General features: G+C 39.2%; 1 pseudogene; it reads right to left on the bottom strand.

The window, feature by feature from the left end:
• Window positions 1–11,408: 11,408 nt before the first annotated feature.
• On the bottom strand, window positions 11,409–11,527 carry LOC122092532 (annotated as a pseudogene).
• Between the last annotated feature and the right edge of the window lie 5,035 nt (window positions 11,528–16,562).

Here is a 16,562-nt window from a genome sequence, read left to right as displayed (position 1 = left end):
GCAATAGTAACAAGAGACCTTTGTCTTTGCCCCTTTTGATTTCGATCGACTCTTCTCAGATCTCTTCTGATTTGATCTTCCTCTTTCTTGCTCGTTATCACCTTCGAAAAGACCTTCTCCTTGAGATTTCGTACTACTGGTCTTCTTCTTTGTAACATTGGACATAAGGACAACCGCGACTTCATCCATCTCAAGAGTCTCCTTCCCATACAAAAGAGTCTTTACTAGATGATCATATTATTCTAGGAGCGACGACAGCAACAGTAACGCCTTGTATTCATCCTCGATCTTAATCTCCAGGTTTGCAAGTTTACTTACGATTTGATTGAATATGTTAAGATGCTCTAATAGATCCGTACCTTCCTCCATCTATAGAGAGTACAATTGCTTCTTCACGAACAACTTGTTTGTTAAGAACTTCATCATGTAGATGCTTTTAAGTTTTGCCTATAATTACAATGCAGATTCAATACCCACAACATATTGTAGGGGATCATCAGAAAGATTCAATCAAATAGCACTTACTGTCTTTCCCTCCATCCCCTCTCAATCTTCGTTAGTAATTTTTGTAGGTTTCTTCAATTTTTCCAACAACGTTTTCACCAAACTTTGTTGTATCAGAAGATCCTTAGCGCCAGAGAGTGAAATTGTTTTTCCCATTGAACCGCTCGATATCATACTTGACATTCGATCCCTTCCCTTCCATTATGATAGTAAACCCTAAAAATAGAAACGTAGAGCTCTGATACAAATTTCTGGAAACACAACCCTAAAACGATGCAAAATATAATGGAAAAATAAGAACAAACAATGCACACATATTTTACGAGATTCGACAAGGTTGCCTACAACCCCGGTGAGATGAGATTCTGCTTAACTATCACTGAAGAATAGGGTTACAACGCTCATCCTCACACCTCTCAGTATTGCTTGCATTATAGAGAAAGAAACCTTCGCTACAAATATATAGCGAAAAACCTTAATCTTGAAAATACACAATTGCCCTCGAATAAAAAGTTCGAGTGGGTGGTTGCGCCCACTACACCCATCTGCTATGCAGGGGGGACCTCCTACCCCCCTTTGCAAACCCCATAGCCCGCTAGCGGGACCGTCGTCCTGCCTGTCGAGGTGCTGCACTAGTACTTTCTGGTTTAAACTGTGACGAAATACAAGACATCGTACACCAACATAACACCACCTCAGCATTGAATGCTAACTCAGATGCAATTGTGGACAATTTCCAATATATCATGTTCTAGTCGAGCGAAATTCGGAAATTGGGCCACACTTGACTTCCAATATGCAAGAATATCATAATCTCTGACCAACGGTTTGTTTGATTCTTTAAGATACTTGTACAATTCAGATTTTTCAATGGTGTTGACTCCCTTCTTGCTGCTAAAACTAAGATAATCCTGTAAAGGATTTGCCGCTATTCCTCACACTTGTCACCCTTCATTTAACCAGAGGTTAATAGGTAATCTCTAATACCTATCAAAGAGCATTGTGACATAAGACATCCTCCTTCTCTTGATACAATATATCTTTTTTTGTTTTTTTTTTTAATATAGAATATATCTTTCAACGACCTCTTTTGATCACTCTGTGTGTATGTATATATATTTTTTGGTAACTCTATTTGAAGGTTTAGAATTTGAAAATCTTTTGTAAAAACTATGCCACAGTAAGTGCTCTGCACATTGACTATGTTGTTGGTTAATAATTATAAATCTTTTTATTCTGTTGAAATAATAATATAAAGAGAATGATATTTATTTAATATAAATGAATTTATTGGTTGTTGGGCTATCTTATCTTGTTAGATAATTATCAACTCCTAAAGCCTATTGGCAACTTATTTGATTGCACCTTGACAATTTTAGTTGGTGAACGAACATGTTGGATCCATGTCAATTGTCAAGTCCACAAGTCATTTTGTTTGGAAGGGTCAAAAACTTGCAAAATTACATGCTTGGAAATATAACACAACAACCTCTCACTCCAGTACGTAGAGAGATAATGGCATGAGGTCTATCAACTAGCAAGTGAAGATAAAAAAAGAAACCAAAAGGATAAAAAGTTAATAACTTTGAACAACACACTAAACCTTTCTATATATTGTAATGCACTGACACAACTCTATATTGAAGTCTTTTTTGTCCTATTATCCCATACAACTCTACATCTCAAAGCTCTCGCATTTTCAAACCTTTGGGTCAAACCATATAGATTTGCATAGGTGCAATGGCTAGTTATCAATGAGATTCAAGATATGTATTAGGTCGTGGTGGGTCTATGTGAGGTTACGAGCTAAGATGATAATCAATTTGATCCCAACATGGCTTTTCACCAGCCAACATAATAGATGGTTTTTATTTCCTGCTTTGGTTGGAAATTTTTAACTTGACTAATAAATCAATTGGGTATATTCTTACTATGAGTTGACTTCCAATTATTCAACCAAAACAAAAAAGAAAAAATCCAATATACTTGTCTTCCTTTTAAACTTATAGTTATAAAGGTGCTTAATTGATCTTTTGTCATTAGGCTCAATATAAATTTCAACAGCTAACAACAAAACTTGTAGCTCTTGCATTTAACATACGTAAAATAAGAATATAGTAACATATGGTAAATAATATTTTTGTTTCCTCTTTAGCGATTATGTTAAAGTAAACCTATATACATAATTTGTACTAGTGGTTTTGTTACCCAATACTTGTAAAAATAAGTCACAAGGTTTCCTATTGTGGTTACTAATTTCTTTTGCTTAAACTTGATTTTTATGAATTAAGAAGTTTCGCTACGATAATATTGCGCTTGCTTTAATATATTTTATCATTTTAGATTTGTAGATGTTTAAGATATTATATTCTAAGTTAAATTGGTTAATTGAATAGGACTAAAATTGAGATGGGTGAATTAAATCAGGGTACCTTAGTACCAATACCATAATCATTTGTTGATACCTCAATACCACATGCTTCTCATCCTTCTGTTAACTTACAGATATATAGTCAGACTGATGGTGACGTTGCTTCCCATCCTACCAAAAGAACCAAGTCCATGTCAACAACTTGTTGGAAGTAATTGGTTCAAAATGTTGGATCCATGAAAAAAATTCTAAACGGGAAGCTTAGGGCTGAATACACTAAGTGAGGGCAATTGTTCATGGTTGACCCCATAGCAAATGGGACTACTGGCTTAAAGAATCACATTAATAGGTGTCCTAAACATGAAAATAAGGACATTGGTCAGATGTTTATGCAACAACTTGGTGAGAAGGTGACTTTAAGGGATTCGAAGATTGATCCCCTATTGTGCGTGAGATGGTTCGGACTTTAATGGTAAGAATGAACCCTCTTTGAGATTTGTGGAGTACGAAGATTTTAGAAAATTGATGTTATATGTATATTATGATTACACTTATTTTAGTAGAAACACTCTTTTGAGTGATATTCACAAACTATTCAAGGAGAAGAATTCTATTAGAGAGGAAGTGAAAATTTCTGCTGGAAGGGTGTCGGTGACTACTAATTTGTGGACCTCCTCTCTAATGATGGATATATCACACTTATGGCCAAATACATTGATAGACTATGGGTTTTAGATAAGAGGTTGATAGAATTTACTATTTTGACACCTCTACACTCAAGTGCAAATATTTGTGAGGCAGTTTGTAAGATTGAGTGGGGGATTGAAATGAGATTGCTTTCTATAATAGTTGATAATGTGAGTGCCAATGATGTGGGTATTGGATATTTAAAATCACATTTGAATGCAAAGAATGCATTGGTTTGTAAGGAAGATTTTTTTTTGTTTGTTGTTCTCATAAATTGAACCTTATAGTCCAAAATGGTGATACATCCGTTCAGAAGGTTTGAGATAGTATTAAATTTTTTTAATTCTCGCAAGCTATGAAGTTGACATCTAAAGAATGTTGGGAGCTTCTAGGAATGACCACTAATAGGGGCTTGCATGGAGATTTAAATACACAATGAAATTTAACATTCCAAATGCTCAATGATGCTTTGTAATATCAACCTGTATGTGCCACTTTGGTCTATTCGGATCAGACCTACACGTTTTGCCCTACCTCAGATGAACGAAAAATGATCTACAGATATTTAAAGTTTTTAAGTGATGTCACAAAAGTTCTCTCGGGTTCCAAGTATCGAACGTCAAACTTATATATCCCAAATGTGGTGCATATCCACCCGTCTTCTAAATGATAGATCTTTGTCGATTGAGTTTAAGGAAATGATAAGTGCCATGAGATAGAAGTTCAATAAATATTGGCAAAAATATCCATTGATTTTATCAGTTACTATTGTGTTGGATCCCCGTTATAAGTCAACCATTCTTAAGTGGGCATTTAATAAAATCCACAATGGAGATACCTTCTTAAGGGAAGAGGTTGTTGATCTTGTGCAAAAAGCATAGGGAAAACTTTATGAGGAATATAAGAACATGCCAAAAGAATTAGGGACTTCTTTGACCACTTGTGATGGTGATGATTTAATTCCTTACTTAGAGGTATATTATTATATGACTATGTAATTTAATTGACATACGATTTCGACATTTTTTTTTTTTTTGGTGCTTGATAGTGTTTTTTTTATAATATGTTTTACAGGATTATCTTAGTTTTAGCAGCAAGAAGAAAGTCAACACCATTGAAAAATCTGAATTGTACAAGTATCTTGAAGAATCAAACAAACCGTTGGCCAAAGATTATAATATTTTTGCATATTGGAAGTCAAGTGTGGCCCAATTTCCGAATTTGGCTCGACTGGAACATGATATATTGGAAATTCATGTGTCCACAATTGCATCTGAGTTAGCATTCAATGCTAAGGTAGTGTTATGTTGGTGTACGATGTCTTGTATTTCATCATAGTTTAATCCAGGGTGTAATGGTGTAGCGCCTCGACAGGAAGGACGGCAGTTCGCAGGCCCCGCTCGAATTTTTTATTTGAGGGCAATTGTATACTTTCTAGATTAGGGTTTTTCCTATATATTTGTAGTGAGGGTTTCTTTCTCTGTAATGCAAGCAATACTGAGAGGTGTGAGGACGAACGTTGTAATCCTATTCTCCATTGATAGTGAAGCAGGATCTCATCTCATCGGGGACGTAGGCAACCTTGCCGAACCTCGTAAAATCCGGGTGTATTGTTTGTTCTATTTTTTCCATTATCTTTTGCATCGTTTTAGGGTTACATTTCTACAGATTATTGATAAATTAAAGTAAATTGCTCCTTTAAAATATTGAGGATTTGGTATGTTTACGTGATTGGATGCACTATGTGAACTTTGGAGGTAATATGTTTCTTTTAAGCACCATAAGAAAATCCTTAGAATTTATAATCTCAAATTCTGAGTAATTACTTTATTTTTATTGTATGATTGAGCCGGATCCAGATTTAGATGCTAAAGAACTATCTGAAGACTTGGAAGATGTGTTTACATCGTATGATACTCCTTTTGAAGCACACATGACCAATACCACAATGTTGTTGGCTGATTATGAAATGCAATGATTACTCAAAGCACCAAATTTCTATTGTAGGTTTAATGGGTTTAAATAGAAATTGGTTCATTTTTTGCCAATGCATCCATAACGAGCTTAGTTATGATTATTCCCCATGGACATTCTTTTGTTGCAAAGTCAAATTATTATTATTATTTTTTTTTTTGAATAAATATTTTGCATAGTCTCATATTGAACCTAGCTCTATTTTTGTCTTATTCATCATAGACTCGGATGGTGCATCTTAGATTTGTTGAAAGTGGAGAAGCAATAGTTGGATGGTGCTAACTCGTTTTAGTTCACCTCCTAGATAGTTCTCTGTAGAGAAGTCAAAGCAACTATCGAGCTATATCAATTTTTATGGCAAAAAATACTCACTAATACTAGCGTGACACGTGGACCTAGCTAGTATGAGAGGTCCTGGACGAGCTAGTCTTCGGATAAAAGAAATCGATCGGGATGGATTCAGCTATCTGACAAGCAAGTTACACTTACACCCATGGATCAGAGCTGAGTGACCGAGTTACATCCCCACGTTATGCTTTTTATTGTAGGTCGGGTGTAGGATGGTCGACCTATGTCCACATCTGTAGGCCAGCTTCAAGCTGACTGACCTATGTCCGCATTTGTGGGTCGGTAATCGAGTAGCCAAGCCATATCCGAGCTACCGAGGTTAGCAACCAAGCTACAAAACTACCTTTACATCAATAGGCTGGCATGTGGTAGATCCATCAATCACCGGGCGCTCGAAAGAAGTTTGATGGTAGGCGAATGATCGAGCTGCCAATGCACTAGAAGCATTTATGGAGAACTTTTAGTCACTAGGAAGCCCATTCCTAGTCAAATATGAAGGCTCCAAGTAAAGAGAAAATCTACCTTTGAGGAAGAGGAATCCCCCCTCATCTGGCGAATACAACTGCCACATATGAACTTTCCAAGCATATTACTTATCATGCTCGAACTCCTACTTCGGCTAGGAGACCTACCAATTTGGGACTCTCCATGACCGCCATGTTGCAACTGTAAATACCTAAGTAATCCCCTTTTAAAGTGATCAAAACTTTTTCATTCTACTTGGAATTAATATTTGTAGGGAGATCAGATTTAGGCATCGGAGAGTCCCCCAGGCTGAACAACCCGATATTCACTTTCTTGTGTTTATTCTTTTGTGTAGGACACATGGAAAGCCTAGGATGATTTCTTGCCACAACAGATTGGCACCGACCATAGGAAACCATTTGCAAGCAAATCCATAACTCAATAACTAAGAGACGAAGCTTACATTTGGTTGGCACAGAGCCATGGCCATCCCTTGTTGCCGGACTGCAGGCTAACCCTGTCATTGCTCAGCTTGGGACCACAACAGGAGGAGATCAAGCGGAAACCAGTCGAAAGGGAGCGTGCCGAGGGGACAACCGCCCGATGTCAAAGGGTATTCTACCTCTCCACCATCACTTGCGCAGTTTAATCCCAAAGCATCAACCACCAATGCGTAGATTCATAGGTTACAACTTCAAGTGTTGGAGGTGAACTCCATGCATAGGAGATTTATCCACAAACTTGGATCCACGCTTTCGGAGGTCCCACCTGTTGCAGCACAAACTGGCGGACTGCTACCCCCAAGATTGATACCTTTTTGGAATAATATGGGTCGTACGAGTTTTGCAAACATGCACCATCATGATTCGTCATGGACCGATAGGTGTGGAGATGAGGACAGTCATACGGGTTCTACCAACGTGCACCAACGATGAGTCCCAAAAATTTTGAAACGCAAAGGAATGACAACAGACATTCCCAACCTCTCGGTGGCTTTGGAAGAACCCAAGCACCCAAAATACTGAATTCTTATAGGTTAGCCGGAGAATCAGTGTCGCGGGCATGAAGCCCCACCATGGGGGCCGACCTACCAAGAGAACTAAATCTAGGGAGAAGGCTGATCCACGTAGAAGAACAAGTCCTACTAAGAGGATGAATCAATCAAGGTACAGGTCGCCACGAGCCTCTGCTCGGAATCATGCAAGACACGAATTGCCCCAAACCTCCGATTGGTATCAGGGTGATGGACATGCGCGTCGTGGAAAGGAAGAACAACCAAGACGCCGTGATCCCCATCAAAGTCCCGATAGACCCAAGGGGATTAAGGTCGCTCATCCCATTGGGGAAACAAGCCTTGACTTCCATATTCATGAACTAGATTGGAAGCTCAATAGGCTGAAGAAGCCGGTCACCAGGATTCCAATGGTTTCGATGCACAACTGTTTATCGCACGTGCTAATGAATGTTGAGCTCTCTAAGAAGTTTAAGACACTGTTTTTTGTTATGTGCTACGGGACCGATCTCGTGCAGCACCTTTGCTACTACAACTCTGTAATGTCCATCTAAGGTAACTTGAACATGGCGCTCTACCAAGCCTTCCCTGCCTCACTCAAGGGAGCTGTGTTGACATGGTTTTTGGCAAAGGTCCATACACAACTGTGACGAATAGGGAAAGGCCTTTATTTCCAGGTTCCAAAGTTATATCCGACAACAAAAGATCTTTGCCATTGTCATGAAGTAAGGTCGAGATGAGTCACTTGGAGAATACATTAGCCAATTCATAGAAGCCACGGTGGAGATTAAAGACATTTACTATGGGGCAGCGTTCAACACTCTTTATCATGGAGTATGCCACGAGGAGCTTGTCAAGTCCCTATCAAAGAAGTACCAGTGGATATGTCTGAGCTATTGCAGAGCCGCCACAAGTAGGTGACGATGGACGAGAATATGAAGGCAGAGTATAGCCGCCTTAAGAAAAGAAGAGGGCCACAGTGCATCACAAAGAGGACGAGCGTGATTCAAAGAAGACAAGAGCAATGAGTCCAGAAAACCTGTAACTAGATCGATCCAGATCCAAGGCTCTCATGGAAATAAAGGATAAGAAGATCATCTGCTGGCTGAGATATGCTGTCAAGACCAACAAATAGATATTTCCAATTCCACAAAAACATATAGAACTACATTGATGAGTGCCAAGCCATGAAAAGATAATTGGAGGAGCTGATAAAGGTATGGTATCTCAAGGAGTATATCAATGGCCATGAGGTTGATCGACTAACCTAGAAGGAACGAGGGGAGTAGAGCCACCGGCAAGACGAGCCACTGAGTGATGACGTAAAAAAGAGGCTGGTGAGTGACAAGTGAATTAAATACACAAATCAGCGTACCAGACCCACCACACATGCTATTCTTGGGGACCAGGTCTAAGTTGGTAAGGAAAGAAGAGATTTGTCTATGTGATCAAGGAACCAATCAAGGTCGCTCGAAAAGATCTGACAATCTTGTTCTCTGACAAAGACTTCAAAGGCCTGAACTGGCCATACAACGAGCCATTGTGGTTTAGCTAGTCGTCGCTAATAGCCCGCTTCATAGGGTTTTGATAAACTCTAGCTTTTCCGTCAATGTGATGTTTTATGATGCTTACCAAAAGCTTGGTTTGGAGATGACAAGCTCTAGCCAATAGGTGGTATTCTGTATGGAATTTCAGGAACTATAACGTAGATTGAAGGATGTATTGAGTTACATGTGACCATAGGTGAGAGCCCTCACTCGACCACTACTCTGGTAAACTTCATGGTCGTCAAGATGACATCAGCATACAACGCCATCCTAGGGCAATCATCTTTTAATGACCTAGGAGCCATAGCTTCCACAAAGCATTTGAAGGTAAAATTCCCCACAGAATAGGGGATCAGGGTGTGCCGCTCGAGCCAGAAGGATTCACAAAATAAAAGTGACAAAAAATGCTTGCTTAGGATTGGAATGCGACATAGAAGTCAAAGATGTCAGGGATGAGGCCCGATTGCAACGAGAACTAGTGAAGGAATTGGTGTAGGTCCTATTATTTGAAGAAGATCCAAGCTGCATAGTTCAACTTGGAGCATTGTTGAGTGAGGAGCAGACCTTTAAAATAAGGGATTCCTCATGACTAACGCGGATGTCTTTGCTTGGTCAGCCCTTGACATGCCAAAAATTCTAAGGATTGTGGCAGAGCATGGCTTGAATACCGACCAAACTAGAAATCCGATCTAGGAGAAAAGAAGAAAAAACTTCGCCCCTGAGCGACAGAATGTCATTAATGAAGAAGTGAAAAAATTGGAGTCTTCATGTTTGATAAAAAAGGTGAAATTCCCAACTTGGTTGGCCAATGTCATTATGGTTGCCAATTCGAATGGAAAATGGATAATTTGGATCGACTATACTAACCTGAGCAAGGTGTGCCCCGATGATTGTTATCCCCTGCCACAGACTGTCCTACTCATAAAGGCCACAATGGGGCATGAGGTGCTAACTTTCATGGACGTTTTCTTTGGTTACAACTAGATTAGAATGAAGGAAGAAGATAAATGAAAAACCACCTTCCTCACTGAGCGAGGAAACTTTTGCCATAGGGTCATACCCTTTGGATTAAAGAAAGTTGGAGCCACTTACAGAGAATGGTGAACATGCTTTTTTTTTTTTTGGATGAATAAAAGAAATAATTGCTTTCATTGTCTGAACAACGTGTTAATGGATCATATTGGGAAAAACATGGAGGTGTATGTGGACGACATGCTCGTAAAGAGCATAAAGCCAATCAATATATAGATGACCTGGAGGAAGCCTTTGGGGTCCTCTAGAAAAATCAGATGAAGTTGAATCCCTCAAAGTGTGCATTCGTAGTTACCTCATGCAAGTTTTTGGGCTTCATTGTCTCTAAAAGAGAGATAGAAGATAACCCACAATTTCAAGCAATACGGGACATAGCTCAGCTTAGGAATGTCCAGGAGGTTCAGTGACTCGCCGGTTGGGTTGGGCACTCAATCGTTTCGTCTTCCATGCAGGTGATAAATGCCTGCTCTTCTTAAGAAATCTAAATTATCTCCAGTCCTCGAAGGACTTTCTCTAGACGCCACACTGCCAAGACACTTTCGAAGCACTGTCCTACCTCGAGTCACCACCTCTCTTTGTTCGACTAGAGCCAGGGGACAAGCTGCATGTTCAATTAGCTGTGTTAGGGGTGTTAATCAATGAAGCTGATCCGATCGCGGTTGGGCCTAGCCAAGCCCATACCCTTGGACCGTGACCTACCTATTTAAGGAACGAGTCAATCTCGGCTGGTCTCGTGTTGGGCTTGGTCGGGTCTGGGTTTTATCTAATCTTCTCCTAAACAAGCTATAATCTGACCTTAAATGAGCTAATGTACAAATAAAACCTTAAATGGTCTTTAATTGTCTTAAATTTAAGATATTTTGATATATTTTATTAAATCATCAACAATTTAGAAAATATATTCCACTTAATTACATTGAATAATTGATAAAAATATCAATATACACCCTATTCTAAGGGTGTCAACCTGTCATGATTGTCCACTTGGAAGCTTTGCACCGTGAATGCTCGTTTAAGTAAACAGGCCTAGCTTTGACATGTTGGTGTCGGGCTTTAACCGGGCTAAAGACCTATTTAAGTCTAAACGAGCTCTAAACAAGCTTTAAATGTGCCTACCCTAAAATTCTTTTCTTAAGTGGGTTGAAGGCCTAGAATATGTGACAAAATCTTTAATAAATAAAAGAAATGATATGATATTATCATTGTTCTTACAAAAAAAAAGAAAAAAAAGGGGTTATGACCGTTACTATAACACCCTAATCTGATATTTATACCCTTACTTGTGAACAGACAAAAAGAAAGAGCAGAGGAAGCCAATGCTGGCATGGTTGGTAGCTGTGGAGTGCCAAGAAGGCAAAAGTGACCCCACCTACTCCTGTTCAGCTTGCCAATATCATTGGGGAACTCATCAGGAGGTGTGGATAAAGAGGTAAATTTAATTACAAGAGTAAGTACAGCAGAAAAAAAAATGGTGCGATATGAGGACTTCCCAGGGGGTCACCCATCCTAATACTACTTTCACCAAAGCATGCTTAACTACGGAGTTTTGATAGGATCTGGTGCATTAGTGCTAGTATGATTGCACCCAAACCGGTAGGTCCAAAGCTGGCCAGCCAATTTTGCCTGGCAGAATGTAATTTTTGGGTTTTTACATTGTGGGGCCCACCTCTACTGTGCAAATTCCCATTTTTCCCCTAAGAAAAGAGACCTGATTGAGGGTTAAAATACATATTTTATACCAATAAATAAAAAGGGGGAAATTAAATCACCTATTAGTTAAATTAGGTATTATATGCAATTTTTTGAATTTTGTATTGTAGGGCCCACACCTCTACTGTGCAAATTCCCATATTGCCCCTATGTAAAGAAGCCTAAATGAGGTATGGAAAGTATATTTTAATGTCAATAAATAAGTGTGGGAAAATAAATTATAAAAATTAATTACATAGTAATAAGTTTAGTATAGTATATATATATATATATATATGTTAAGTATAAGTTAAGTATAAGTGTTATACTATGGCCAGCCAAACAGACCCTTGGGTTGCCTTATATAAAGGCAATAAGGGCTGTAACTTACCCCTAAATCGTGGTTGTAACAGTAATAAGAAAAAAAAAAAAAAAAAAGAAAAAAAAAAAAGAGAAGAAGAAGAAGAAAGGAGAAGGAAGAAAGAGAAGTGGAGAAGCAACTTCTTCACCTAAGGTTGCTGTTGGACCAAAACTATACATAGGTAAGTGTTACTGTTCATTTCAATAGAGATGTTGGTAGTTTCATCAATTGGGCAGGTAGACCTTAGGGTTAGTGTTTTGCTTGATTGGGGACTTCCAAGGAATCTCTGTGGATTATGCAGCTGCCCAGTAAAGAAAGCCCTAATCTCTGTGGGCTACTAGGGACCTAATTGGTAAGAAATCTATCCCTACAAAATCCTAGAACTTAGGTTTCCTATCAATTCAGCAGCAATTCAGTAAGAATTTGTGTAAAATGGGGCTAATAGGGTGAGATTTTGTCAAAGCCCTAAAACAGAAATTCAATACCAGGTTTGATTCCTATCATAATTTAATCAATTCTGTCCCTAATTAGTTTTATCTAAATTCAATTGAAGAAGAAACCCAATTATGGTATTTAAAGACTAAATTCCAACTTCAATTTATGCAAAGAACTTGGAACAGGGAATTAATTCTGCAAAAAAATTGAGAAAATACTTACGAAACCCTAGATTTTTCTATGGAACTGAAATTACCTAACCTAATCCCAGTAATTGGACTTTAGAAAATGGGTTAGTAGGGAAAACCCCAACCCTGGAAAGATCTCTACGACTCAATTTCATCCCTGTAAACCCTACAACCTAGGGTTTTCACCATACCAATGAAATACTGTGAAATGGGAGTTAGGGTAGGACTAATGGATTAAGAAATTTTCTGCACAAGTATAGAACAAAATTTTATAAATTTTCAGATTTAAGAATTTGGGAATATTAAGCTGAATCAATCCTTGAAACCCATTGGCAAGCCTAATTAGGGTTTAAATTTATTCCTATTACTGTATTCCTGTTAAATTTACCCCAATTGAATGGTTAATTTGAAGTAGAAAGGAAATAGTCTTCCAATTGATCAATTACCATTATGATTTCAAGAAATGGGGTAAATTGAATTGGAATTCAATCAATTGAGCTCATAAGTGGGGTGATAACAGGTCCTAAGAATAGGAAGTCCTATATAATAATTGTATCATATTAGCCTACAGTATAGGAAAAAATTCAAGCTGGCAAAATTCAGTAATGGACCTCAGCAGAATCGAATTCTGCAAAGTAAAAGGAAAACCTACAGGTCTCGATCAGCCAGCCGATTGCTAACCATCCAATCAACAGGTTAGGCTTCCAGAGAATGTTTTGCCCTCAGATTTTTATAGTGAATTAGGGGTCTGAAAGAGGATCTATAGGGCTAATAAGAGAATAGAAAATGACTCCATTAGGGTAGGTTTAAACTCAACAAAATTATTTAATAAATGTATGTATAAATTCTGATTTTTAGGAACTTCAAACAGCTGTGAGAGAGCTTGTTCTGCATCTGGAGGAGAGATAGTGGGATCTGATTGTCAAGGTGAGTGGGTGCCCTTCTCAACCCCCCATTCTTTTGGTGTATTTGTTTAATGTTGTTCATGCATTAAATTGCTTGTGTATGTGCATTTGCATTTACTTGCATTTATTCTTTAATGGTACTATTGTGATGGAATGGGATAGAATCGAAATGAGAAAGGTAAGACATGTGAGATGGGTCACGTGCAGGTGCCCATGTTTGTATATGTGATTGCAATGATTGGCTATGCATCATTTAGAATGTTGGGTTAGGTATCACAACCCCAAGTGCTACACCCCTTGTCCGTAAGGGGTTAGGTACGGACTAATCTTGAATTATATGGTTGCCTAATCAGCAGTGCACTTGTGATGAGATGTGTGGTATCAATTATGGATGTGAGATAGGATACGACGTACTGTATGACTGTGAATATATTTATGATACGGGGTTACCTTTTAGGGGTTAGCCGGTGTGGCCTGGGACCCGTATCGGCACTGGTTGGCTCCTGCCTACAGCGTAGCTTGTATACATGAGGCCCAACGTACAGGGTAGGATATGCCACCTACGTTGGTAGCACTTATACCCATAGATGATGAGACCTAGTAATGGATTAAGATTTTTGTATAGTTAATTAAGTGAACTCATAAGCATCATTCTCTATTTGTGGAGTATGATTGCATATGGATGTGTGTGCTTGTTCTCCCCCACCCCTCACTGAGCATTACCAGTGCTCACCCCCTCTATTTACTCCTCCTACATGTTGAGGTTGACACCAATATTTTACCGACTTCCTACTCTGATTATGAGACAATGGCCAAGGATAACTTGGCCAATCTTCAAGAAGATGGAATCAACCATGGACCCGACTGCGAATGCGACGACTATGCCTATGGAGGCCAGTTCTTCTGAGAAATAGGATGGACTATTCCTATGTATTATTGTGTATATATTTCTGTTAATGCGTACTCTGATGTATATAGTCTACTACTGAGATACTGTAAACTGTGAATACTCTTTTTTTGTAAGGTATATAACTCTCATCTAGATAATTGTAAATATATCTTATCACTTAGTTGGCACTAGAACTTATGTAAGATATCTTTTTGTTGGACTATGCATGTATATATAAACTCTGATCTTTCGTAGTGTAATTTTGGTGCTATGATCTGCCCTAGTCTAGATCCTGGAGAAACAGACTGACTAGATACGGTGAGGTGTCCAGTGCCACACGCCTTAGCCTATTGGAGGCAGGGTGTGACAGTTACAACTTACAAAACAAAGCTTAATTAAATCAAATCCTACTATAAAGCAAAGGGTAAGAAAGCTTAATTAGTTTCTTGCTAGTATTGGCAAAATAGGAATTTATGTAATATTAAAGGGGTTGGGTTGGGTCAGGCTACAACAAGCGGTTCAAGCTAGGCGTATAAACATATCAGTTCAATCGGGCGCTCGACAGGCTAGCTACTTGCACCGTGAACGCTCGTTTAACAAAAGTGTTGGACTCAAATCGGGCCGGTTCAGGTCAGGCCGTAAAAGTGTCGGGCTCAGAATTGACATCCCTACCCTATTCTATATAGAAAAAACAAATCAAAATATATATACATATAAACGGTCAGACTAAACATGTCAGGCCAAGTTGGGCTTGTAAAGGGATGGGCCGGTCGGGCATCGTTGGGCTTATCCCTTCACCGTACTACATGTTTATAAATGGGTTGCGTCGAAGCGTTTTTCAATTGGTGCAAGCTAGGCCGATCGTTCAAAGGTCGGGCTTGGTCAATCGAATTGGTGTGGGATTGGATTGACACGCAAAAGTTATGTCACCTATGGCCGTTAGTGTAGCCTACTATGTCATCCATATCTTCCTAGATGATGAGACTTGACACTTGGGCCTGGAGAAGCTAGATTTTGCGTTGATCGAAGCCACTCAAAAATTGAGGCCATACTTTTAAGCGCACTCAATCATAGTGCTAACCGATTAGCCATTGAAGAAAATCATTTATAAGCTGAGCATCTTAGGATGACTAGTCAGTTGGTCGGTTAAACTGAGTAAGCATGACATAGATTACTAACCGAGAACTGCCATCAAAGGTCAAGACCTGGCAGACTTCATAGTTGAGTGCACACTAGCTGAGAAAGAAAGTGAAGAAGAGAATGCTCCTCTCCTGTGGACATGGACCCTATACGTCAATGGTTCAAGCAATGGAATGGGGATCAAAGTGGGACCAATTTTGACAAGACCAGAGGTACTCAAGATACAGTACACCCTACGGTTCGCCTTCGCTGCCATAAAAAAATGAGGCAAAGTATGAAGCACTGATCGCGGGACTCTGAGTAGACCTGAGCGGTAAAAGCTATAGAGTTATTGGTCTACAATGACTCTCAATTGATAGTCAACAAGGGAGGGTGATTATGAAGTAAGAGAAGAGAGGATGATAAGCTATCTCAAGAAGGTAAGAAGTTTGGTCTCCCAATTCTCCAGGTTCGAGATAAAACAAGTTCCCAGAGTTGAGAACACCTCGGTTGATGCCCTATCCCGACTAGCAACGACCGACTATAAAGGCATGGTTAGCACAGTGTATGTCGTACTACTACAGAAGCTGACCCATGAGGAGGATGAGGTTTGTTGCACCGAGGAAGGTCTGAGCTAGATGGACCCCATCTTTAGGAACCTCAAAGACAATACTCTACCTGAGGATCAAGTCAAAGCACAAAAAGTGAAGAAATGAGTGGTGAACTACATCCTGAGGGAAGATGAAACATTATACAAAAGGTCGATTTCTAGGCCTCTTCTCACGTGCCTTGGACCAACCAAATCTGAGTATACCCTGGCTTAGGTACATAAAGCAATTTGTGGAAGCTATCTGGGCGATGGAGTTTTAGCATAAAAAAATCCTTCGGCAAGGCCTCTGCTAGAAAAAAATGTAAGAGGCTGTGATGACATACGTCCAAAGTGTTGGTCGTGCCAAATCCACACCCCGATAACACACCGGCCTACGATCGAGCTATCGTCAATAAACAATCCAATCCCCTTCGCCATGTGGGGGAT

The sequence above is a fragment of the Macadamia integrifolia genome, chromosome 10 (assembly GCF_013358625.1).
Source record: "Macadamia integrifolia cultivar HAES 741 chromosome 10, SCU_Mint_v3, whole genome shotgun sequence".
Taxonomy (NCBI): domain Eukaryota; kingdom Viridiplantae; phylum Streptophyta; class Magnoliopsida; order Proteales; family Proteaceae; genus Macadamia; species Macadamia integrifolia.
The sequence above is the reverse complement of the archived record's forward strand: the minus strand, read 5'-3'. Positions and strand labels throughout refer to the sequence as shown.